The sequence below is a fragment of the Paroedura picta genome, chromosome 13 (genome assembly GCF_049243985.1).
Source record: "Paroedura picta isolate Pp20150507F chromosome 13, Ppicta_v3.0, whole genome shotgun sequence".
Lineage (NCBI taxonomy): Eukaryota > Metazoa > Chordata > Lepidosauria > Squamata > Gekkonidae > Paroedura > Paroedura picta.
Genome location: NC_135381.1, coordinates 44,182,160 through 44,207,149, shown reverse-complemented (window position 1 = coordinate 44,207,149; position 24,990 = coordinate 44,182,160). Strand labels below are relative to the sequence as shown.

The 24,990-nt window shown below is 48.6% G+C and overlaps 1 protein-coding gene across 1 annotated transcript in view; it reads right to left on the bottom strand.

Moving 5' to 3' along the window:
- The window catches only part of SLC16A2 (solute carrier family 16 member 2), a 113,118-nt gene that overhangs the window by 70,376 nt on the left and 17,752 nt on the right, over positions 1-24,990 (bottom strand). The window lies entirely within an intron of this gene.

Here is a 24,990-nt window from a genome sequence, read left to right as displayed (position 1 = left end):
GGGCGGGGAGAGAGAATCAGGGCCGGGCCGCGCGGCCGTGCGGGCATGGCCCGCGGGTGCAGCCTGATGCGCGGGCACGGCCCGATGCGCGGGCATGGCCCGAGGAGGCGCGGCCTGCGGGCACGGTCCGCGCGGGCGCAGCCTGATGCCCTGCCGGTCCCCAGCCTCAGAAAGGTTGGGGACCACTGATCTAGTCCAACCCCCTACAATCATAGAATCATAAAGTTGGAAGGGGCCTCATAGGTCATCTAGTCCAACCCTCTACAATCATAGAATCATAGAGTTGGAAGGGACGTCCTGGGTCATCTAGTCCAACCCCCTGCACTATACAGGACACTCACATCCCAATCGCTCATCTACTGCAACCTGCCACCCCTTTGCCTTCACAGAATCAGCCTCTCCATCAGATGGTTCTCCAGCCTCTGTTTAAACATTTCCAAAGATGGAGAACCCACCACCTCCCGAGGAAGCCTGTTCCACTACTTTTAATGGCTACTCTTGCATATTTGGCATTAATATAGGATAAATTCTTATTTTTATCCTTTATTTGGTTTGTCTTGAAGTAGCCTTTAAGTCAGTGAAGATGGAATACAGCAATTCCTGACACAACTGGTTGTAATTACAGCAATCAAAAATCACATGTTCGGTGTTCTTGGTATTAAAGATCTATATATTTTGTAGTACAGCAAAAAAGGTGACAATGCTAGGAATTTTGGCTTACTGTGTGTGTGTGTGTGTGTGACTTCCAATTTATGGTGACCCTATGAATCAAAGACCTACAAAACGCCTGATGGTTAACAGCTTCACTCAGGTCTTGCAACTGAGGACCATGACTTCCTTGACTGAACAACGACAACAATTAAATGTTTATAGCCCACTCTTCCCACTTGGCTCAATGGAAAGCTATGATTAAAACCTCTGTTGAGGTACTGAAGAACAAGAAGAGATTTGTTCATTTATGAAATACTATAAAAACATTAAAAGAGCCCTGCTGAATCACACAGTGGCCTATCTAATCCAGCCTCCCATGTCACGCAGGAGCCAACCAGTTCCTCTGGATGGCCAACAAAAGGGTGTAGAAGCAGAGGTCTTACCATGTTGATTCCTGCTGGCTGGCTCTGGGATCAACAGGCTTAGTGCCTCTGAATGTGGAGGCTCCCCTTGGTCAGCATGCCTAGTAGCCATTGATAGACTGATTCTCCATGAATCTCTCTAATCCCCTCTTTACTCCAGGGGCTGTCACAGCAAGTGACAGTGAGCATTAGGGTGCCTTGTATCATGGTGGTGGAAACACCCATGGAGTCACAGCTGACTTGCCAGCCTCCCATCCAAATACTAACAAGAGCTGACCCTACTTATCTTCTAAGATCTACCAAGATCAAGCTAATCCAGGCCATCGAAGTCAATGCTCCTGTATTCTATTTTATTATTGGACTGGGAAGAAAGCCCATTTTTGAAAATGGGCAGAGTGCAGGTACTGGGCAAGGTCCTCTGACCATTTGGCGGCAGCTGTTGGGGGAAGGTGGGGAAGTGGCGCCGTTTGGACGGGGGTGCGGTGCGGGCGATGGGGACGGGAAGCACACATGCTCGGGAGTCCAGGCATGCGTGCTGCAGGGGGCGGGCTGCCAGGGCTGCGGCGGGCCGTCGACGTCTGCAACCAGGCATGCACATGAGTCCACGCATGCCTTGTTCATTTTTCCAGCGTGCCGGCTGCCACGCAGGCCGCACTGGCTGGCGGTGGCAGCAAAATGGGAGGAAAGGGGCAGCGAGCAGAAGGACCAGCGGAAGGTGAGTTCGGTGTCGGGGAGTGGGGATTGGCCAGGGAAAGGGAGGGTTGGGCTGGGGGTAGAAAGTGCGGGGACGGCGGCTGGGTGAGTGGCTGCGGGTGGGTGTCGGGGCAGGGCGGGAAGGGGTCTGGGGAGAGTGGGGGGGTAGTGGGCGGCGGGTGGGTGCTGCAGTGTGTGTGGGGGGGGTGTTTTTTTCGTGGGCAGCCATGGCGGGAAGGGGCCTGGGGATGGAGGGGGGTAGTAGGAGTTGGCTGGTCGCGTGGTGTTGGGGGGGGCGGGAAAGGAGCAGGGACGCCACATCTTTGATCCCTAGGGCGATGGGAAGGCAGGAGGACTTACGGAAGGCCGCGTGGCCTTTGGTGCGGCGGGTCCCCTGGCGTGCAAGGCCGCCTGGCCCTTGAGTGGCACTCGTAGGGGCGAATCAGGAGCCGTGTCGCCCCTTTGAGTTTTTATCACGGACAGAACCCGCCCTAACTCCTCCCCAATAGCCCTCAGGGCTTTATTTTATCCGCTCCGCAGGTTAAAGAAGAACCACAATAGAATTTCTTTGCATTCATATTTTTTCTTCGTATTTATATTTTGTTTGCATTTATATTTTCCTGAGCTTAATTTTTAAATATTTAAAGTTTTTAATAACAAAGAATGAAAGGAGCAAAAAATCTTGGAACTCACGAAGTGTAGGACGTTTTTCCCAAATGCTGTCAGTCTTAAATCAGCCTAGCAAATAAGCCTACCAAATTAATTTAATCGGCTGCCCTCTGTCATAGGCTGGAGTTTAAGAACTTTCATTCATTCAAAAAAAGCTCCGGCACCAGCTTTTAGAGAAAGCAGGTTAAGAAGCTAGATGTTCTGAAATGACAATGTTCTTAAGAGTAGATGAAAATAAACTGCCAAAGGAACAAAATGGGGATTTAATTTGGTTTTCCTTTGATGTCACTTCAAAGGTACCCTGAAAAACTGCCACTAACTTTGTCAAAAGCTCTCAGTCCAAGCCTAACTGACCTTTTGGTCCAGACTGCCACGAATTTCCACAACTGGCTTGGTAGGTTTGTATCTTATCCCTTTCAAGATGACCCATTTGCGGCTAAAACTCACGCCAGAGCTTGGAGTGGGAAAAGGCCTGTTAAGATCACTGAGAAAGCAGAAGCAGCCTGGCCTAGGCCTCAGACACATTCAGGAGGGCTGCTGTGTTGGTCTGAAGCCCCAGAACAAAGTCTGAGTCCAGGAGTACTTTTAAGACCACCAAAGTTCAATTCTGGGCTCAGCTTTCGTGTCCAGGCACACTTCTTTGGGTAGATCAAATTACTGGCCCCTCAACTTATAGGATCTGTTCACCTGGTCACTGGGACATCCCCTGGTCCTACAAATCTATGCCCTTATCCCTACAAGTTTTAGATGATTACCCCCCAAAAAGGGCTTTTCTCCTTGCACGTTTAAATATTTTTCCTTCAAAGCTATCAAGAGGTCGTTACCTTCAAATTCCCCGAAATGAGAGAAGCATGGGTGCAATGTACCAGATTCCTTTAGCCACCTATTATTCAACTGCCCCAAATGTCAGATGTTCCATCATTATCTGGGGATTTTATGGGAAATCTGAAGTATTTGTGTGCTGGTGAAGATGCTGTTACGTATGAAGGAGCCTTCACGGATAGTGGACATGGCAAAAATCCTATCAGTCATCAGTGAGGAAGATCAACAGGGTCCCCCTGGTATTTAACTCCATCTGTGATTCTTGTCTCCCTCGCGAAGTAGGGTGGGGGAGGGGTTGTGGGTTCCACCATGTTGCTGCTGCTATGCTGTTTTATTGCATTGCTAATTGTCCATTTTAATGGGTTTTAATTGGGAATTTTCGCTGGACTTTCTGTAACCTGCCATGAGCCTCTTGGGAGTGGTGGGTAACAAATAAAATAATAAAATAAAAATATAATACTTATAATTAAGGACCAATCTACCCGATGCAGATCAGCTGCACAACGTAAGACCCTTTCACTGTACTCTATGCCTTTGCCTGGAATTTTATTTCTCGTTGCTTTTTGTATTTCACATCATATGCCAATAAAGGTATCTGAACGCGAATCTTATTAGGAATGACACAATTATCAATTATACACAAATGAAGTCCCATGAAGAATGAGCACTGAAGCCCATAAATGCACCAAAGCACTTTGGAAAATACAACGCCGCTGAGATTTAAATCCATGTTGTGCTCTGGGTTTAAAGGACAGCACTGAAGCACTGCATTGAATCCATGTTTTGTTCTCAAGGATGGGAACTCCACTAGAGCCATTGCGAGCTTCACCGACAGAACAGCCACGCAAGGGAGGTGAGCAGCCTCTGAGAAGCCAAAAGCTGAGATTTCATTTCTGGGAGCTTCTGCCCTCTCTGCTGCCAGCCAATTTTCTTTTCCTTTTAACAGGAGGAGTATCCTTTGTAGTGAAGACAAAGGGAGCATGATGGTTGCAAAGAACCACAAACGGCCCCAGGCCTTCTGTGCTACCCACGCAGCAAGCAGCTTATCGAAAAAGAGAAAAAGGTTTGGTCTGGGAGAGAGATCTGTTCAATCCACAATTCTTTTGCCTCTCATCCTCAGCACAGATTCAGGTGGGCAGCCTGAAGTTGCAGAGTCCAGCAGGGGCACCCTTAAGACCAACAAAGATTTATTCAAGGCGTGAGCTTTCGTGTGCATGCCCACTTCCTCAGACGAGAGCTCTTGCAGCTCCGCAGGGCATGCAAGTCGGACCTCTTCCACCAGGTATTTGGTTGAGGCTGGCTGATTAACATCTATGGGCCCCTCCTTGGCACAGCTGGGACAACAGGCTGACCCCCATATTTTCTTCTCCCTGAGGCACAGGATGGATAAAGGGGGTGCCTTGAGCGTGGGGAAATGCGTGGAGGTGTGCTTAGATTACATGCCTGTTGTGGGGAGAGGAAGGGAAGGCGACTGGAAGCTGCTTTGAGACTCCTTCGGGCAGGGAAAAGCGGGGTATAAAAACAAAATCTTCTTCTTCCTTTAGAGGAGGGAGCCTCAATTAGAGGGAGGAGAAAAAATGAGGAAGGGAGGAGAGGCGAAGAGGGAAGCCCTCTAGTACAGTGGTCCCCAACCCCCGGTCCGGGGACCGGGACCAGGCCGTGGATCAGTCAGTACCGGGCCGTGGCTCCTCCTCGTCCTCCTCCCTGGCTGCTGTCTTGGGGGCTGCCCTGCCACTCTGCCACTGGCTCACCTTTGGTGCTCTCCGGCGGCCACCATGGCTGGGGCTCCCCCTCAGCATGGCACTGCACAGCTGCTGTTGGCAATGGGAAGTTAGGTACGCCAGTGGGAAAGCAAGTGGAGCAGGGACTCAGGAGGCAGTGGTAATGTCCCTTGGCAAAAGACTACCCCCCCACACACCGGGCCTCAGTAAAATTGTCAAGCGTTGACCGGTCCCCGGTGATAAAAAGGTTGGGGACCACTGCTTTAGTATTTCTCGGACCTCAGCCAAAATCTTGGTGGAAGAGGGCTGTGGAACTTTGACAGCTCCGTTGGCTGATACTTGATGGCATTTTCCACCTCCACTTCCTCCATAGGGTTTCAAGACTGCTGGTGGTGAAACAGAAGATCTCCATCCAGAAACAGCAGGTCTCCACCCAGGATCTGTATCCGCACACCTACACTTTGGTGGTAATCCCTCCTAAAATGGGATTACTGGAGACAGGATAAACTCCACAGCTCTGCCAGCAGAGCAGACTCCTGCAGCCATCCTGGCCCAACCCACTCTGCTGAGCTGCCTGGTGAAGCTAGGCCTGTCTGTCACACTGCATCACATCACGGAAAGAGGCAGTCAGAAGAGATCAGAACGTGCTCTGGCCCACCCTTAGGCCTCCTGCCAGAAGGATGATGCAGAAACACAAATGCATCCTTCCAGATCACTCGACTCCTTCCAGACGTCAACGTGCCCCCTTGCAAGCTACAAAGGCACCTTTTCTTCCTGTTGCATGCGACAGCCGGAATGTGGAGGCCGAGCCCAGGAGGATCAAGGCTTGATTTCTGGCTACCTGGGCCAGGAAAGACGGCCGCAGAAGGGCCACCAGGTCAGCCAGACTTATAAGAAAGACCAGAAAGGATGTCTTCACCTCTTGCATTCAAAAAGGTGTGCACGTTTTTTTTTTCCTAAGGGCATTTGGAGATGGATAAGTCATTGTGGGCTGCATTTCTCACTGTGCAATTGGGTTGTTAGCTGCACACTGGTGTGAACTTGCTGCTGGACCTTTGCTGTCCTGTTACCCATCTTGACTTTGCAGAGATAAGGTGGGTTTTTAAAAATATTTTTTGTAAGCCAGAACTGGGCTGGATACACCCAAGATCCAGGCCAGTATAAGGCAGCTTAATGTGTTTCTTCAGGCATGGTGCACATCTCTATCGACCAGCTGCACATTTTGGGCACAGCTTTCCAGTCTGAACCCTACGTCTGCCACTTATTTTCACCTTCAGAAAAATCTGGCATGATTCTGCGAACAATGTCTGGCCTGTCTATAGCTGTTATGGTACAGAAAGCCTTTGGCGGCAGTGCCAAAGAGTCCCCCCCCCCCCGTTCCCATCTGCTGCGGCCTGTTCAGAAGGACGGCTTGCAGGGAGAAGCTTTTCAGTGTGAAGCAACGGGATTCAGAACCTATAGGGTAGATCTCCAGTACAACTAAAACAAATCCCATAATAAGGCAGGGGTAGTCAACCTGTGGTCCTCCAGATGTCCATGGACTACAATTCCCATGCGCCCCTGCCAGCAAGACCACTGCAAATGCTGGCAGGGGCTCATGGGAATTGTAGTCCATGGACATCTGGAGGACCCCTGCCATAAGGCACCCCAAATCTCTGGGCTAAACAGCAGGGTGGGTAGTGCTGCAACATCCAGGTTGGAAAATTCCACAGAGTTGTGGGCAGAGCCCAGGGAGAGAGGGGAAGATGTTCGGTAGGGCAGGGGCTCATGGGAATTGTAGTCCATGAACATCTGGAGGACCACAGGTTGACTACCCCTGCTGTAGGGTACAATGCAGGCTTTCTCAAACAGGGTTTTGTGAAACCCTGGGGTCATGGGAGGTATTTATTTATTGGATTTTTATCCAGCCACTCCCAGACAAGATGGCTCGTGGTGGTTCACAACATAATAAGACCCCATAAAAATACAATACAAAACAGGTAAGAACAGCTCAGACGGTGATCACAGCAGTCCCTCATTAGGCCCATATTCTTCAGATCACCTATTTCCGGTTATGGCAACCAGATGCGAATCTGGTCAGGGGGTCCAGATTGTACAACGATGGGGAAGGACCTGCTCTTATACATGTTTTTAAAATATATATATCGGGTAATATGCCCATATATGGTCATATCGCTCTGCAGCCTGCCATGGCCAATGAGAGGGCTGGAGAGGGTGGGAAGGGGAGGATCCTCGACCATACAAATCCTTGGAGGCCCAGACCCATCGCATGTGGGGGCTCTCAATGGTCAAAAGGTTGAGAAAGGCTGGGCTGATGTCAGAGAGCCCCCCTTGCAAAGCAGCCATTGTCTTCAGGGGAAATTCAGTTGTAATTCCAGGAGATATCCAGGGCATTTCCGCACATTGAAAAAAATATTGTTATGCCAGCATAATGGCATAGCGCTAAATATTATCACGCCTCCGGCCATTCCTCACCACCTTGCCATCTTGCTGTAGTCTGCTGCCTTTTTGTGCTTCTTACCCTCCACAAGTGCTGCTGGAAATGGCAAAAGAGAGCAACGTGGTTTATACGTGACTCTCTTCTGCCTGTCAATCAAGCGAGGCAGCCATTCCCCTTTCTCCTTTTTTAAAGGTCCCGCAAAGCCCACCAATTTTTTTAAATTAATAGTTCTCCGTTGAAACGGCTATGCATCTAATCATAGATGCATAGTGTTTTTTATAACGCTACCCCTTATGGAATCATAAGTCTTGAATCATTAAAAAAATTAATCGTTTAAAAATTAATCTCATTCCTGATTTTTTGGGGGGAGGGGGCTGTAGAGAGGCATGCTTTGTGTGACAACATTGGAAAGAAAATTCTTTTTGGCTTTGCCCGCACACTTGTACACCTATTCATTGATCCAGGCCGTTCCCTGGGAGAAGGGAGAGGAAGGAGGGTGTGAGGGTGGGACATTGGAGGCGGAGATAGCGCTTCTTCACCTCCATACATTTCTTTAGCATGTAGTGTGTTGGTGGTCCACTGGGGGAAAGCTCTTTTCGTTTGGTGAATCTACTTTATGTGATTCCCCAACTAGTGCCTTAAAATGGCAGTCGTTTGCTGGCCAGATGCGGGAGGTTGGCGACGTCATGCGGAATATACTGTTGTGAAAACAACAAGATAAGCATTTAACTATATTTATCACATGCAGAAAAGCACCCAGGCTTCATCTGGACACTGGCAATCCCTTGGTATGGGCTTCGGTACTTCCATTCTAAACTTTTCTGGATGAGACGAAAACTGTTTCCAGGAAACTCATAATCAGGGAATGGGAATGAATCTCACCCTCTCCCTCCACTATGTGGAACTCAAGAGTTACACCAAACTCTGAACATGGAGGTATTGCAGCATAAACCACTTAACAGCCACTGTCTTAGATCTAGCCAGACACTCAGGTGAAGTTTCCCTGACGTCTCACCCATTTCAAATTCGACTTGCTCCCCTCTGCCCTGGCTTTTAGGTGCCTGCTGGAAACCAATTCTCAGTTCTGCTCATTGAGTCACTGGAGTCAAGCTCAACTTGGCTCTTACTTCATTTATTACGGCTGACCTGCTGAATTTTGGCTTACTCCTTCTGTTACAGAGGCTACAAAGCCCAAGAAATGCTGCCACAGCTAGGCCAGAAACCAGAGGAGATGCATTGCTATGCAGTGTGGACACATCATTCAGGCTGGGCTTTCGCTGGGCCCTCACCATTCATCAACACTGCCATTACACTGTTTGCATGCAGAACCTAAGACAGTTTGAGATAGAACTCTTCAGCAACACACAGGGTTTGTTTTATGTATGTGGACAAAACAGACCCAATGCAAAACACTATGCAAATCAAGGCGTGATAAGTCAACCAATCATAGACCAGAACATCTTGGACTCTATGGACCAATAAAAAGGGTTCTGTTTAGGGCCGATCAGGGCTCTTGGTGGGCCGATTAAAGTGTAAATAAGTTTGTGGTGATCCCCTTGTCCCTTGTTCAGTATTGTTGGTGTTCGTTCAATAAAAGAGCTGTGGTTTCAAAGAACTTGGGAGTCTGCGTCTACCGAACCCACAGACTTAGTCGCTTGCAAGAAAGCACTCCCAAAGCCTAGGGCCAAAGCCATCAGGGCAGGCTGAAGGGCCCTGGCTCAGTGGTAGAACAACGGTTTGGCACGCAGAAGCTCCCAGGTTCAATCCTCAGCATCTCCTGTTAAAAGAAAACAGCGATGGAGGATGGGAAAGACCTTTCTCTGCCCGAGACCCTGCAGAGTAGACCACAGTCTGAGTAGACAACAGTCACTTGATGGGCCCAAGACCTGACTCAGTCAAAGGCAGGTCCATGTGTTCATGTGAAAGGCAGGCAGTGAGCTGCCCAGCTGTAGTGAACTGTGGCTTTCAGTGCTTGGCTAAACAGAAGAAACAAGGTCAAGAGAACACACTGATATGATCCTGACTTACATTTTAAATTACATTTCATCACAGAAAGGAGGGTTAGTCCAAGCCCCCCCCCCCCATCCCATCCCCGCCCCTGGAAATAAAAGAGACACTGATCTGGAGCGACTCAATCGTCCTCCTCAGAGCCTCAATGGCCCATCGGGGGCCCTAAAACACCCCCCAGGCAGGCATTCCTGCAGCCGCCCAGAGAGAGTTGACATTGTTAACGCTAATTGGTAAAGACCTTGAAACAAGTTGCTGAAACAGCATGACCCCGAGATCTAAGGAACCTTCTAGCCGCATTATGCTCTTGGTGAACATGCAGCAAAGGGACAAGCGGGCGCAGGCCTGTGAGGGATCCCACTGTGGCAGGGGAGGGGAGCGGAGTGCCAGCGCTCCTCTCTGGACTCAGACTCATTCCAGCTGGAAGACCACATCTGGGGCACAGAGCAACCCCCTCCTGCGACGAAGACCTGCGACTCTTGACTCCAAAGCCCTCAGCCTCAGTTAAGCTCCCCTCCAGGTCTGCCTGCTAGACTTGACTCTTTAAAAAGTTTGTTCCTTCCCCCTCCCTCCCCTCCTGGGTGATCACAGCAGCCGTTGTTTATACAAAGATTTCGAAATTAGACCTGCTTTTGCTAAAACGCAGGGATTAATTCTTGGCGTGGCCTCAAGAACACTGCGACTGTTGCTGATCCAGCTCTATCATTGGCCATAAGCATGGCAAGAGCTCAAATTGCTGGTTATGCAACTGGTGGGGCAGACCTTGTTCAGGAGTCACGTGCTGGCATTTCGGAGGGGGAGGCGGGGGCCAGGCGGCTCTCCGGCATGTCAGGGCAGGGGAGAGGCAGCTGCGGCACCCCAGGGAGCCAGCCCCTTTTGGGTTCCCCACCTCGCCCCAAAGAGCAGTGCCTGTGCTCTTAAGGCCCGAAATGCCCAGCCAAGGCTTATATATCTGAAAGGTTTATATTTCACCCTTCCCCTTAAAAAAGCACTCCAAGCACAAAGAAAGCCAATAATGTAAGACTGAAGGGGGGGGGGAGAACCCAGATCAAGGCCCTAAGAACAAAACAACAAAATGAAAGAAAGGGAAACTAGTTGCATAGCAAGAGATAAAATCCATCTTGCATCCCACCCAAATCGAAGTTCAAACCCCGGGAAGCCCGTGTAGCACCAAAAGCAAAGGCAGCAGCAATAAAGAAGGACGCCTATAAAGCACAAAGCCAGCTTTCAGGAGAGAGATCCCCGCCCACTCAGGTGTAGATGATAGATCTATCAATTAGGAGGACTAATGGGAGATCACAGCAGCTCAGTTGGCAAACACTGGCAGAGATTTTGACAGGAGTTACCCCTTAAGACCACGGATGCCAATGGGCTTATAAGGACACAGCCCTGCTGGCAACTTCAAAATGCAAAGCATTGATGACTTGGATTTATTTATTGTCGTGGGAGACCACGAAGGAAGTCCAGGGTTGCTACACAGAGGCCGGTGATGGCAGACCAACTCTGTCTTTTGCCTTGGGAACCCCATGAGAAGAAGAGTTGGGTTTTGTACCCTTTCCTCTCCCAACAGACACCCTGTGAGGGAGGGGAGGCTGAGAGAGCCCTGAGATTACTGAAGAAGAAGAGTTGGTTCTTCTAGGCCGCTTTCCCCTACCCGAAGGAGGCTCAAAGCGGCTTACAGTCGCCTTCCCATTCCTCTCCCCACAACAGACACCCTGTGAGGGAGGGGAGGCTGAGAGAGCCCTGAGATTACTGAAGAAGAAGAGTTGGTTCTTATATGCCGCTTTTTTCTACCCGAAGGAGTCTCAAAGCGTTTTACATTCGCCTTCTCTTTCCTCTCCCCACCATAGACACCCTGTGAGGGAGGTGGGGCTGAGAGAGCCCTGATATTACTGCTCTGTTAGAACTGCTTCTAACAGGGCTGTGACTAGCCCAAGGTCACCCAGCTGGCTGCTTCTGGAGGAGGAGTGAGGCCTCAAACCTGGCTGTAGAACCACACACCATAAATCAGCTGTGACTGTGACACTATTTACCACCACAGCAACTAATCATTGCTTAGTTGTAAGTATGGAAAGCCTGACACAAGTGACAGTTTAGAAAACTGAGGCGGAAAGGCCACAGACCAAAGAAACGCCACAAAAGAGATCTCCCCTGAGGCAGACTGATAGCCCTTCCCCTCTTCTGAGTCTCTGGGCAACCAGCTAGACTTACCTGTACAGGTGTGGAGCACCCCCCTGAGGAACTTTGGGCCCAGAGGCTGCTGTCATGCAGCATGCTTGCACCATCTGAGAACGGATCAGGATCCTGGTTCCACGCCAGAATATGCTAGGGAGCAGACCGGCAATTTCATCCGCCCCATTCTTCATCAGACCAGCTCCTTTGCTAGTGGAGGCTAAAGTGTCAGCACACATGCCCTGCAGACAGCACCTGCTGTGCAAAGGTGCTGGAGGAGCCTTAGAGAGCCGAGACTTGCCCCTCCTTCAGTACACGCTTCGCCTCCCTCGTGCTTCTCCGGCTGCACAGGCCGGTTTTCACTTGCAGCCTGCAGCCAGATACGAAACAAGATTCTTCTTTCCTTTCCTTCCCATCCTGAGGGCTGGGGTGGGGGGGGTGGCTCTGATCCAAGACACCGGCTCCAGGAAAACACAGAGAGAGAAGGAAAGCCCAGGGGCACAGGCAGGGTTGCAAGAGGCTAAGCCCAGTGTAGTAGGCACTTGATTCATGTGCCTCGCTCTGAGGAACCTCACAGAAACGGCCTCTGGCTTCCTGCACAGCATAGGGAAATGGAGCAGAAAACACACCAAAGGATATCTCTATTGCTGCTGAATGCGCTCATGGTTTCCACTGCACGGGGCATCTTGTGCTGCGTTCTCTATTTGTTCACGCCCACTCCAAATTGCAGGGCAGTTTAAAATTTTGCTTCTGCACAACAGGCCTGTCCTCCTGCCAACATTCCGGATGTTTCCTGGCTCCACTGCCTTTCTCCCCAAACCAGATGTGATGTGATTCAAGTGGGTAGCCGTGTTGGTCTGAAGCAATGAGCAAAGTTTGAGTCCAGGAATACCTTTAAGATTGCACACGAAGGTGCCAACGGCCTCAGACTCTGTCCTGCTGCTTCAGACCAACACGGCAGCCCACCTGGATCCAAGTAAGTATTCATGGACAACACAAAAGCTTAGGGGGTGGAGGGACTACTCATCAAGTTTGCAGATGACACCAAATTGGGAGGACTGGCAAATACTCCGGAAGATAGAGACAGAGTTCAACGAGATCTGAACACAATGGAAAAATGGGCAAATGAGAACAAGATGCAATTTAATAAAGATAAGTGTAAAGTTCTGCATCTGGGTCAGAAAAATGAAAAGCATGCCTACTGGATGGGGGATACGCTTCTAGGTAGCACTGTGTGTGAACGAGACCTTGGGGTACTTGTGGATTGTAAACTAAACATGAGCAGGCAGTGTGATGCAGCGGTAAAAAAGGCAAATGCCATTTTGGGCTGTATCAACAGAGGCATCACATCAAAATCACAAGATGTCATAGTCCCATTGTATACGGCACTGGTCAGACCACACCTGGAGTACTGTGTGCAGTTCTGGAGGCCTCACTTCAAGAAGGACGTAGATAAAATTGAAAGGGTACAGAGGAGAGCGACGAAGATGATCTGGGGCCAAGGGACCAAGCCCTATGAAGATAGGTTGAGGGACTTGGGAATGTTCAGCCTGGAGAAAAGGAGGTTGAGAGGGGACATGATAGCCCTCTTTAAGTATTTGAAAGGTTGTCACTTGGAGGAGGGCAGGATGCTGTTTCTGCTGGCTGCAGAGGAAAGGACACGCAGTAATGGGTTTAAACTTCAAGTACAACGATACAGGCTAGATATCAGGAAAAAATGTTTCACAGTCAGAGTAGTTCAGCAGTTGAATAGGCTGCCTAAGGAGGTGGTAAGCTCCCCCTCACTGGCAGTCTTCAAGCAAAGGTTGGATACACACTTTTTTCGGATGCTTTAGGATGTTCTGCGCTGATCCTGCGTTGAGCAGGGGGTTGGACTAGATGGCCTGTGTGGCCCTTCCAACTCTATGATTCTATGATTCTATTCTATCCCCAGAATGACACTCTGTGGCTCTTAAAGATGCCACTGGACCGTTGCTTTGATACGATCTTTCCTGTGAGATCACTCTAAAACTAATGGGGGGGGGAGTACAGAAGGAAAAGGGTAGATCTACCCTCCTCTACTATCTGGTGGCACATCCAGTGCCACTGACCCTTCTCCCACACCACAGGGTTGTAAATATATTGCTTCTGCTATGATATTAACACACTACAACAATATACAGAGGACCAAGAATGACTCACAAAAATCAGAATATCCACTGAGAGCAAAGGGGGGTGGGGAGAAATGGTGGTGGTGGGGGGTGAGGATACAGAATAAAACTTTATTGTATGTATCATCTTGCAAGTCCATTTTCTGGCTGGCTGGCTGGCTGTATCTTGTCTGACACTTTTTACACTGTTTCTAACTTCCATAACCTTAGTCTTATTTCAGCACTTATTATCTCTCTTATGACACTGCACCTTACATCTCCGTGAGAACATCTGACTATAAATAAATAATGTTGTATTTAAAGTGGAATGTGAGGTTGTTCCCTCGCTGGCTTTTAAACGAAGAAGGCCATGATGGCTAATAACCAACAACAGTCCTATTTGGAACCTCCATGGTCAGAGACTGTCTACCTCCAGAATACCAGCAGCTGGTAGGCAGCACAGGGAAGGTTTTTGGCCTCGGCATGCCTTGCTTGTAGTATATTTGTATGGCCACAGAAGGAAGGTCCAAAGGTATGGCAAACATTGTTACTAAAGCTAATAATTTCAAATGATGATGATATCCATTCAGTTGTGTCCGACCCTTGGCGATTTTATGGGAAAGTTTCCGCCATGCAGCCATCTGGCTGACTTTCAGAGCTCTCTCTGCACCACCTACCCCACAGGGTATCTGTTCTGGGGAGAGGAAAGGAATGCAACTGTATGCCACTCTGCAATTCCTTTGGGTAGTAAAGAGTGAGGCATAAAAAACCAACTCTTCTTCTTTCATAGTGCCCCTAAGCCCCATCTCTGGGCTCCAGTCTAAAACCCCCGCTGCTAGACCATGCTGCAGTAAAGGGGGAAACCTGCCAATTACTATGGCAACTTACCGTAAAACATGCTTTATGCGGCCTGCACACATCCACCGGCCATGCTTTGACCTCCCCCCCCCCCTTCTTACGTGAAAGTAACACCATGCTACTCTGAATGACACGGCTGCCTGCTGACAAGGACCTGGCAGGACCTGTTATACTAGTTAGCTGCAGGGTGCTCAAAAAGAGGAAAGCATGTTACAGCAATCCCCAACGGACAGGGTAGGACTTTGCAATCATCAGATCTATCTCGGAGGACAATCTGAGGGGGGGGGGTCACCTGGAGGGGGAGAAACAGCTCCCCAACGACACTACTAAAAGAGAAAAGATTTGCACCCAGTGCTCTGATTGTTCACATCCTTGGCGGCAAAAACTGCAGCAGTATTCCTGTCACTTAAGAGCACTAAGAGGTACTACGCAAACAAGACTTCCCTGAGTCATAACTCTGACTTCTGCTGCAGTGCACATGCACAGGAGCCGACTTGAAAAGCCACAGAAGGATGTTTATTAAGCACTCCAGGGACGCACAGAAGATGTTCACCATTGCCCTCCCCACTGGCACCAAGAGTTGACAGTGCACAGAGGAATATTCCATAGCGAGGCCTCGTAAGAAGGGATGGAAGTTGCTTGGATTCAAGCGGGATTGGGGTCGCCGCACAAGGGCATAGGGAGATAGCTAATGCCACGTGTCGCTGTCCCCGAATGCTGGCAACAGAGGCAGGCAAGAAGTAGCATTTTTAGAGGAAGGGGAAGGCGACTGGAAGCCACTTTGAGACTCCTTTGGGAAGAGAAAAGCGGCATAGAAGAACCAACACTTTTTCTTCTTCAGTAATCTCAGGGCGCTCTCAGCCTCCCTCCCTCACAGGGCGTCTGTTGTGGGGAGAGGAAAGGGAAGGGGATTGGAAGCCGCTTTGAGACTCCTTCGGGTAGAAAAAAGCAGCATAGAAGAACCGACTCTTCTTCTTCCTCAGTAATCTCAGGGCTCTCTCACCCTCCCCTCCCTCACAGGGTGTCTGTTGTGGGGAGAGGAAAGGGAAGGTGACTGTAAGCTGCTTGGAGACTCCTTTAGGTACAGAAAAGTGGCATAGAAGAACCAACTCTTCTTCTTCCTCAGTAATCTCAGGGTTCTCTCAGCCTCCCTCCCTCACAGGGTGTCTGTCGTGGGGAGAGGAAGGGAAGGCAAATGTAAGCTGCTTTGAGACTTCTTTGGGCAGAGAAATGTGGCATATAAGAATCAACTCTTCTTCCTCCTCCTCTCTTCTTCTGTGAATAGTTTTTTTTTTTTAATCTTCCATGATTTGTAAGATTGTACGCATGGCTGGAAGGGATGAATTCCAACCTGCCTAAGGACCAGAAGAAATTATGCTTGGGGCATAGAGAACATGGCCCGGAACACATGCCCTCAATCAGAAACATTGAGACCCACCATTCTATAGGTATGAGTATCCAGAATAAAACTGGACAAATGGGGTGGGATGGGTGATACATTCACCATTAGCCCCCCCCCCAACCCATTTTTCCAATATGAAAACTAGGGCAACACTAAAAAAAAATTCCTATGGAACATTTCCCCTTTCTAAGTAAGAAAAACCTGTTTTTGGCACTATGCTTACTCTATTATAAATATTGGGTATACGCACGCAATTCAGGGCAGAGGGCTTAAAGAGGAATTTTGCAAGAGCTCTTCCACAAGAGACCCTGCACAACGTCCGTTTTATTTTATATATGGCCTAACAGCTACCTTTTGCAACTTGGAGGCAGGAAGGCCCCATACAAACAAACCCCGTTATTCTAGTCATTGACCTATGGCTCTGTGTCAAGCATTACTGAAAAACAAACAGGCTGTATGTTAGCAGAGGGTAAATGTTCCAGGTCACTAATTTTAGAGTCTTTGAGGGAAGTGCCATCTGCACCCTGTGCCCAAATTCCTCTTCAAAATATACCAACTACCAACAGGTATTTCCTGTCAGGATATGCTCCTTCTTAGCTCTGGAATATAATTCTGGTTTGCTGGGAACCACTTGGAACCGATGGTCCCTCCCCCCCCCCAATCTGCTCACAGCAGTTCACATTCTGAGCCGAACCGAACTGCTGCAATCTTAAAATGGGTCATGGGCAGAGCAGGACCCTGTGCGGCTCTGGACTGCCGCTGTGTTAATGAGCAGCCGCTGGCATGCACAACTTAGAGGGGACTGAAACACAAGCCCTGCTGACCAAATTCTTCAGACTGTATGTCATATAACCAAGGCTGCAGGCTTTTCTGTGTCCCCATAACAACCTATGGATGCAGAAGCTGGAGCCTGAAGAAGGAAGACAGGAGGAGAATAGAAGCTTTTGAATTATGGTGTGGGAGTTGAATGCTGCGAATACCATGGACAGCCAAAGTTACCAGCAAGATAGTTTTAGAGAAGAGCAAACCAGCTAGGGTGTAAACTGCACGGAGCTTTTATTCCAACCCCAGATTGATTCAGTCCCTGCCCTCTACACAGAATGCGATTTCTGTTTGGATTTGGGGCAATTTAAAATTTCCTTCTGCAGCAAGAAGGATTGATCCAGAGTGACCCTACCTTTATTGTGCGATATCTTAGAGTGCTTTTAATGCTCAATATATTTTAACATTGCATTGTTTTGAATCTGGGCTCTCCTCCGTGGTAGAGGACCCGTGATTGGCCACAGGTGGTCATGTGACAAACTTGCCTTAAAGGAGAAGCCCCTAATTTCTCTCAACTTCTGTCGGTCCTGGATTTTTTCTCCCTCCTCTGCCTTTTTCGATCTTCTCCCCCCCCCTCCAAGAAAAGAAAGAGGCTCCCTGCCTGGCTCTTCCCCCCCCCTTCAAGAAAAGAAAGAGGCTTGACTCCCCCCACCCCTTCTGAACTACCTTAACAACGTGCAGAAGACTTTCCTGTTTCAATGGGGAGGGGGGTAGAGAGGAAGACCGAGTTCAAAGCAATCTGAATTCAACAGGATTGACAATGGAATAAACAAAGTAAGTGCAGACTCTGCCTAGGTCATTAGAAGGGAAGATGTTACGGCTAAAGCTCACTTACTTTGGACACTTCATGTGATTAAACTCGCTAGAAAAATCTTTAATGCTCGGCATGGTCAGTGGCAAAAGGAAACGTGGTCACCAAAGGATCCGCTGGCTCAATACGATCAAAGCCAATACAGGGATGACCATGAACCAACTGAAAGAAGCGGTCAGAGACAGGGGCGCATGGCGAAGACTTTCCTATAGAACCGCCAAGGGTCGGACACGACTGAACGGATGACATCATCACCAACTATTAAATAATTAATTATTGTTTAAATTTTGTTGTAAGCCACCCTGAGCCCCCTGGGAAGGCCAGAGTATAAATGTAAAAATAAACAAAATAATAATGGCCTTTGCTAAGGCTCCAGGAGTATGGGAAGACGAAGGAAGACAGTGGATGCTATGTGAACTATCCCCTGCACTGCAGATGCCATGGAAAAGCCACCCTTGCATAGTCAGGACCTTGAATTGTTCTTCCCATTCATGTCCCAGCTTTCCTGCCAGGCTAAAGCTGCCTTCCACTGAATTAGATGCCAGATTAGAAGCTGCCAAACATCAGCACCACACCATGTAGGGGGTGTGGTGTGTTTGTGTCCAAATGAGATAACAACACCATGTCAAGGGCCTGCTGCCACATGTTCTTATTATGTCGATGCCATGACTTGTATTGTCCGTGTTGCATTTATCCTGGTTTGTAATTGCTGTCTTGTTAGCATCGAGTGGTCTGAAGTAGCACAACAAAATTAGAGTCCAATAGCACTTTTAAGACCAACAAAGACTTATTCAAGATGGGAGCTTTTGAGAGGAGGAGGAGGAAGAGGAGGAGGAGAAGAAGGAGAAGGCGGAGGAGGAGGAGGAGGAGAAGAGTTGGTTCTTATATGCCACTTTTCTCTACCCAAAGGAGTCTCCAAGTGGCTTACAGCCACCTTCCCTTCCCTCTCCCCACAACAGATACCCTGTGAGGTGGGTGAGGCTGAGAGAGCCCTGATATTACTGCTCAGTCAGAACAGCTTTATCAGTGCTGTAGTGAGCCCAAGGTCACCCAGCTGGCTGCATGTGGGGGAGCGCAGAATCAAACCCGGCTTGCTAGATGAGGTCCGCACTCCTAACCACTACACCAAGCTGGCTCTCAGAGTGCTGCCTGCTGTTAAGTCTTGATAGCAGTGCTTGAAAGAACAAGAACCAAAGAACAGGGGCTGCTAGGAACTGTGAACTATGTTATTCTTACTTTGTAACCCTAGGGAGGCTGGCACTTGTCTCCCCTTTGTTTTCGCTGGTTTGTTGTGTGGGAAAGTGACTGATCACCCTTGGGTTTTGGCCCCAAGAAGTGTTGGGGGGGGGGGGGGGCTGGGAGAAACTTGAAAGCCAGACAGGCTTCTGCTAACTTTAGTTTCAACAAACAATTTCACGAACCTGCTTCATTAACTCCTTAATAGATTCCCCCCCCCCATAAGAGTCTGTTTATTGGGGAATGTGACACACATCAGCATGACTGGCCAACAATGGAAACTAGATCAGAACAATTACTCATGCAGAGACAGAGCAGCCAACATCCTCCAAGTGAGAATGCTGTGGCCTCACTTGGACCCTGATTCCATGGGAGGGAATCTTTTACAGTGCCCTCATTGTTGGTGGAAAACTGCAAATTGGGTCTAGAAGGATCTCTCCTTAACTCTATGCACATCCCTGGTATGAAGACTCATGTTGATTATCAGTTTGAGGGACCCATGAAGTCCAAAGAACCTTAACATCCGCACCCTCTCTTTGTATGCCCTAGGGCTGAAGGGAAACAAGCCTGTATTATCTGCAACATAAGAAGATGCGTTCTACCAAAGAGGGAGTCGGACTCTGCTCAGGCCTTTGGGGGGATTACTGGCTGAATTTTACTCATGCCCCTAAGGCTACGGTGCCAGTTAGTCAGATATCTTGCACTCCTAGCCTTATGCCACCTTAACAAGGCTCTGCCCCGCAAGCCCAGCTGATCTCATTAAAGTCCTGGCTCCAGGACTCAAGAAAGCCAAATCCACACGGACCAGAACGAACAGATAAAACAGCTCTACAATTTAAGAGACGAAGACTGTAGCCTTTTCCACTTTTTGTATTAAAGCTATTTTCTGTAAACCATAAATATAATATCTAGCATTTATACACACACACACACACAAACAACAGCAGAATGCTCACAGTGCTAGTTGTAAAGGGAGGGAAAGGGAGAGAGTAACTTGCCTAAAGACAGGTCAGGATGCATTTGGAAGTGGCAAGATCTGAACCCAGGACTTCTAAGTCGTCTAAGTCTAGGTCTTCCTCAAACTCTTAGCTAGATCCTTTCCAGCCCAGTTTCTGACCTGGCTGTGGAGTCGAGATGGCTCTGGTTGTGTCAGGATCTCAGACTTGGAAATTAAAAACAACAACTCTACTTTTGAAAGTAAGAAGTTCTATTCCAGCTGCGCCACACTGGAAACTCCATAATAACACCCCCTCAGCATCCAAACCCACAGCCCTGCCAAGGCACCGCAGAGCCGTTTTTAAGAAATTCTTGTGGCTCACCGGTGCAGCATTGTTCCATATCTGCTAACCAACCACCAAGCAACACCAGACATGCCAGTTCACAGGTCCTCTGCTTCAACACTCTGCCTGTAACCTGAATTTAATACGACACATTTCCATCTGCCAAACAGTCCGCTTGGGCACCAGTACCGTCGTCTCAAGCCCAACGCCCTGCATGTGACCCAACAGGCTGGAAGAATATGGCAAGTTGTAAAATGGGAGTTAAACAATAAATTACGATTGGGCTTTAACATACTATCCTATGCGTCATTAAGCCAGTATTCCCAAGGAAACTGCAGAAAGAATGGTAAGAAAAAAAATATGTTGAGCTGTTTGGTATTTGAGTAATGAACCATAAAAGCTTAAGAAGTGCTAATATCCCCTAGAAAAACCCCTTTAATTTCCTTGTTAAACAGAGTTTTCTATTTACCCAGAAGTCCTCAGGGTGCCTCCACAAATCTTTGCTAAAGTTGCATCCAGCTGTACATTTACTCTGCAGAAGGATTAGTCTATCGCAACAAGGAATTAGTGGTGGAAAGTCCCATCGAGTCACAGCCAGCTCTCGGTGGTCCCACAGGTGTCTCAAGGCAAGAGAGATTCAGAGGTGTTCTGCCGCTGCCTGCAGAGTGACCCTGGAATAATTTGGTGATCTCTCCTCTAAGTGCTAACCAGAACAGGGAAATGAGAAGTTCTGGAGAATGAAAAATGGTATGTGTGGTAACAGCAGGTTCCAGAGAATGGGCTCAGCCTCTCTGTGAGGCAGGATGCTGGACTAGATGGACTACTGGTCTGATCCAGCAGGGCTCTTCTGAGGTTCTTAACTTGACCTATGGTGGTCAGTCACTAGGCTTGCTTACAGAGATACATCTGGGCTGCTGGCCAGTGAGAGTCTCATTTTTGATACCAAGGTTATGCTGGGCTGTGCACCAACACTTGCTTCTAATCCACCCACACCCCATACACAGAGATTGTACAATTCCCACCTGACCAGAATGACAGCACCAATTTATCTTTCTCCCTGTAGTTTCAGGGGAAGGTGAGTTTGCCTACAGCAAAGATGGCACCGTTGTTGCGTAGACACCGCTTGAAGATCCACAAGCCACGCTGGCATTTAAGGGTTAAAATGTTGTGCAAATCCTCTCTTAAGCAAAAAAATCCTGCAGGCAGCCAATAGGCCATTTGAGAGATTTATAACCTTAACTGAGACATACAAACGCCACATCCTCCAGAAAGAGTTGGCAGGAAGATCCAATGCCCCTGCAGCTTTTCTCCACCTCTTATGCAAACCTCAGGCCACGTGAGCATCTCAGACCTCGGGGAAAGGCAGCTGAGTTCCTAAATTCTCTAGCTCCACCTTGGCAAGATGGGAAAGAAGAGGATCTTCAGACAGAAGGGTGGTGGATTTCCTAGAAAAGCCCCAAAGGAGGAGGATGTACGTCCATCCTCTTCTCTGCTGAGAACAGCTCAATTTGTAGTATTTTGTAACTCCAAGCCAGGAACGCCCATTCCCTGCTTGGCACATGCTGTCGCTGGCATGGCAGGACAAGGAGAGGCTGGCTGGCCAGGCTAGTCGGGTCCATGTGGCTGTCATGTGCAGTGAATTAGTGGTCAGTCCATCAGCCATTATGAAACAACCTGGAGCGGCCTGCCTCTTTTGCAGCTCCATTCAAGGTCCCTCAGGCTCCATTCAAGTTCCAGGCTCCATTCAAGGTCCATTCAAGGTCCAGGTTGTATGCTCAAGGTGAAGCAGCTCTCATGGACTAGAGCTTGCTTCAGCAGATGCACAGAGTGGGTCTGCTCAAGACTTAACTGGTGAAATCCTGCTCTGTACTTCTGATGAAGGAAGCTCTCTTCCACAAAACCTTATGCAAAACTTGCTAGCCTTTCAGCAGCCACAAGACTGTTTGTATCCCCTGTAACAGTCTGAAATTGCTGCTCCACTTGTGTAATTCATTGTCCCTCACCTAAATGTGTGTTTCTTTCTCTCTCCATGCAGCTGTAGGGTCAGGGCATGCTCTGTAACTGAGCCCAAGCAAGCAAAAGCTCAGGGGACTTTGCCTTGGGTATTTAAAACACAGGTCTCCTCTGGTCCACTCTGACAATCTAACCCAGACTTTCTCAATCAGCGTTTCATGAAACCCTGGGGTTTCTTGATGGCCCTGTAGGGTTTCATAAATAGGCGAGAGTTAATCATTTTAAATATATGTTTTAAAATGGTTAAACATTTATTGGGTGACTAGCAAGAAAGCCCAAGCAAGGGTCATTTGCAGAGTGGGTCAGTTGCTTGTTTGCAGTTTGTCTCTGTCTGTCTCTCCCTCGCAACAGGAGCCATAGCAGGTAATCAGGGGTTGTTTGCAGTCTGGCAGGGCTCTCAGGCATCTGAGAGCAAAGTGGCTAGCATCCAGGGAAGGAGGGCAGGAGCTGGAGAGGGAGAGCCAAACAGGAGCTGGAGAGGGAGGGCTAATCAGGGAGGGAGGGCTAATTGGCCCTATTCCATCTCAACCAGGACACTCTCCACCCCCAGGGCTGTTTCACAAATATTAAGAGGAACAATGGATAAGGACATGGTCAAGTTGACCTGCTCCCCCAAAGGCCAATGATGGGCCTGAAGGGAGTGGGGAGGGGGTCTGGGGTGTGGGTGTCAACAGCTCTGCTTCCCAACTATACTCTGCATGATTGCACCACTTCTGGGGTTTCTCAAAGCCCCAAGAATGTTTCAGTGGGCTTTGAATGGCAAAATAAATAAATAAACAAACAAACAAATAAATTGAGGAAGGCTGATCTAACCCCTATACTCTATGTCAAGGGAGGCCAAACTGCGCATATGCTGGCAGGGGCTCATGGGAATTGTAGTCCATTGACATCTGGAGCGCCACTTTGGCCACTGACTTGGACAGTTCCTGGAGATTTGTCATTGCAGCCTAGGAAGAACAGAGCTTTGGGAAGGACTTCACTGGGGGCCACCCTCCAAAGCCCATTTCCTCCAGGGGAACTGATCTCTACAGTTCAAGAACAAACTGTAATCCTGAGACCTCTCCAGGCCTCGCCTGGAGGCTGGCAACCCTACGACAGCTCAAGCAGTAGTCTGGATGCTTTGCATACAAGCCTGGATGCTTGGCATAAGACATCAGCTTTGCGATCTGACTAAGGAAGCTTCATCTGACTCTGATCTGACTCACAGAAGCACATATTGAAACAAATGTTTACGAGACTTTATGGTCTAACTGGTTTTTGGTTTCCGTTTGAGATCTGCAGCCAGTCAAAGGAGGCTAGACAGGCCAGTGGGCATCCCACACGATGCACGAATTCCCGTATCAAACGTCCAATGTGAACGAAGGTGTCTGTAACAGTCACAGTGCCACCTCCAGGAACAGGACGGGAAAGCCAGGGAACAGCCAATATTCCACCTCACCAAGCAAATATTTATTTATTATATTTATATAATAATATCTAATAAAGGTAAAGGTAAAGGTATCCCCTGTGCAAGCACCGAGTCATGTCTGACCCTTGGGGTGACGCCCTCTAGCGTTTTCTTGGCAGACTCAATACGGGGTGGTTTGCCAGTGCCTTCCCCAGTCATGACCGTTTACCCCCCAGCAAGCTGGGAACTCATTTTACCGACCTCGGAAGGATGGAAGGCTGAGTCAACCTTGAGCCGGCTGCTGGGATTGAACTCCCAGCCTCATGGGCAAAGTTGTCAGACGGCTGCCTTACCACTCTGCGCCACAAGAGGCTCATAATAATATCTAATACAATGTATATATACAGCTGCCATGGCTGTGAACTCCATAGTGGTAAGGGCAACCACTAGACTAATCAAGGATCGTAATTTGGCCAATCAGAGTCTATTTTCACAGGAACTTATGTATCAATGAACTGCTCCCGTTAAGGACCAGTCAGGTTCTTTGATTGGCTTGTGCAAGTGAATAGCCATCGCTGTGTTCTGTTGATGAGTGTTTTGGTGCTTCTGGTTGGAGTTAGTAAAAGCTGTCTGTTCTCGAATGGGTGTGTCTGTGTCTACTGAACCCGTAGAATTGTTCACAACCATTTGAGAAAGACGCTTCCCTGTTTAGAGTGAGATTTGCTTTCTCCATCAGAATCGTAACAATGGCTTTAAGTGCTCGGAGCACTACTTTTTCTACCTAAGACATCTTTTGTTCACCTGTGTGCAGGACCATTGTTTTCACCTCTGAAATGGCGGCTGAGTACCAGCAACTGACTCCGGCTGAAGAACAGGGCCCTGCCAAGTTCTCCCATAAACAGATCCCCTCTTTCCCACAAAAGTGCATCATAAAATCCTTTGTCCACCTTGGCTTCACTGCATCTCATCAGGACCAAGACCTGCGGCCAGTGTGGCGCAAAGCTGCTAGCGTCTGCTCAGCTCAATTTTCAAAATGGCCACTTTCCAAAGTCAGTAGACAAGTAATAGGGCACTGAGATACCAGTCAGGCTTAACAATTATCTCAGTGTCCTATTATTTGTCCACTGGTTGATTCTTCACTGGGTCCTCCTATTCGTCTCTTATGACGAAGAGTGCTTGCCCTCGAAAGCTCCCGCCTTGAATAAATCTTTGTTGGTCTTAAAGGTGCCTGACTGGACTCTGATTTTGTTGTACTGCTTCCGACCAACACGGCTGCCCACTTGAATCAATCCCTCCTATTTTAGTTTTGCTTTCCAACGTCAGTAATCCATAACGGATCTCCTCACTGAGTCCTCGGGGTCAGCAGGGCCCCACACTGAAATGGTACCAGGTTCCTCTCCAGAAAACCACTTCCTTATTGGAAGATCAAGATCCCATGCCTCATGTTGTTGTTGT